The sequence below is a fragment of the Poecilia formosa genome, unplaced genomic scaffold, assembly GCF_000485575.1.
Source record: "Poecilia formosa unplaced genomic scaffold, Poecilia_formosa-5.1.2 Scaffold301, whole genome shotgun sequence".
Classification (NCBI taxonomy): Eukaryota; Metazoa; Chordata; class Actinopteri; order Cyprinodontiformes; family Poeciliidae; genus Poecilia; species Poecilia formosa.
Window position 1 is genome coordinate 419615 of NW_006800240.1, and position 992 is coordinate 420606.

Here is a 992-nt window from a genome sequence, read left to right on the forward strand (position 1 = left end):
ACAGACTGGTGTTGATTTTATCTTGGGGGGTTTTGTCTAATAAACTGCTCCTAGACAAATTAATGAAGGTGATTAATCACGCTCATTTTAAGTTGAAAGCTCTATGAATTGATGAAGGAAAATTTTCTGGACGCTGTGGAAGAAAAAAAAAAAACCCATAATTTGTGACGTAACTCATCAAGAAGAAAGAAAATGTGACAGAGCGTATAAAAAATAATAACTGAGAAATTACAGTAAAAGCTTTGCAAAAGTATTCATACTTAAGCTTGTCACAATAACAAATCTTGCTGGACGATAAATTGTCCCAGTAATTATTGCGATAAACGATAATATTGTTGTTTGGAAACCATTTTCAAGTAATGATAAAGGCACAATAATGCAAGTTCATTAACTTTAATTTTGCAAAGAACTCTTAACACTGGAAATGGAAGATATTTTGAATATCTAAAGGAAAACAAACCAAATAAAACAATAATAAAAACCACACAAAACAGAAAACTGTAAATAAAATGTATTTTTATGTCTCTGTAAACAGAATTTACCTTAAAAATAATAATGAGAATGGAAATTAACTCATTTTAATTTGCTATGAATCGATTAATTGGTTGGCTTTCCAGTTTTGTCCTTACTCTGATTTTCCATAACATATAAACACCAAGTAGTGTTTGTTTTTAAAGTGGACGAAAATGACATAGTTACTTTCAAATTAAATCTGAAAAGTGTGGCATGCATTTTGTTCAGCTCCTGTGAACCATTTTTGATGCAGTTTTAACTGTTTTGAATTGTTTCCACCCAATCTTTGCACATTTAGAGCAATTTTTAAGTCTTAAAAACATATTTAGATCCAAATAATTTACACTGCTTGAAGCCATAAGAGTTTCCATGTGATTTCTAATAATTATGGCTATATAGACCCAGCAGCCATCTTTTCTCCTCAGATAAATATGTCTATGAGTTAAATTTTATTCCTTTGCTTGCAGATCAAATACAAG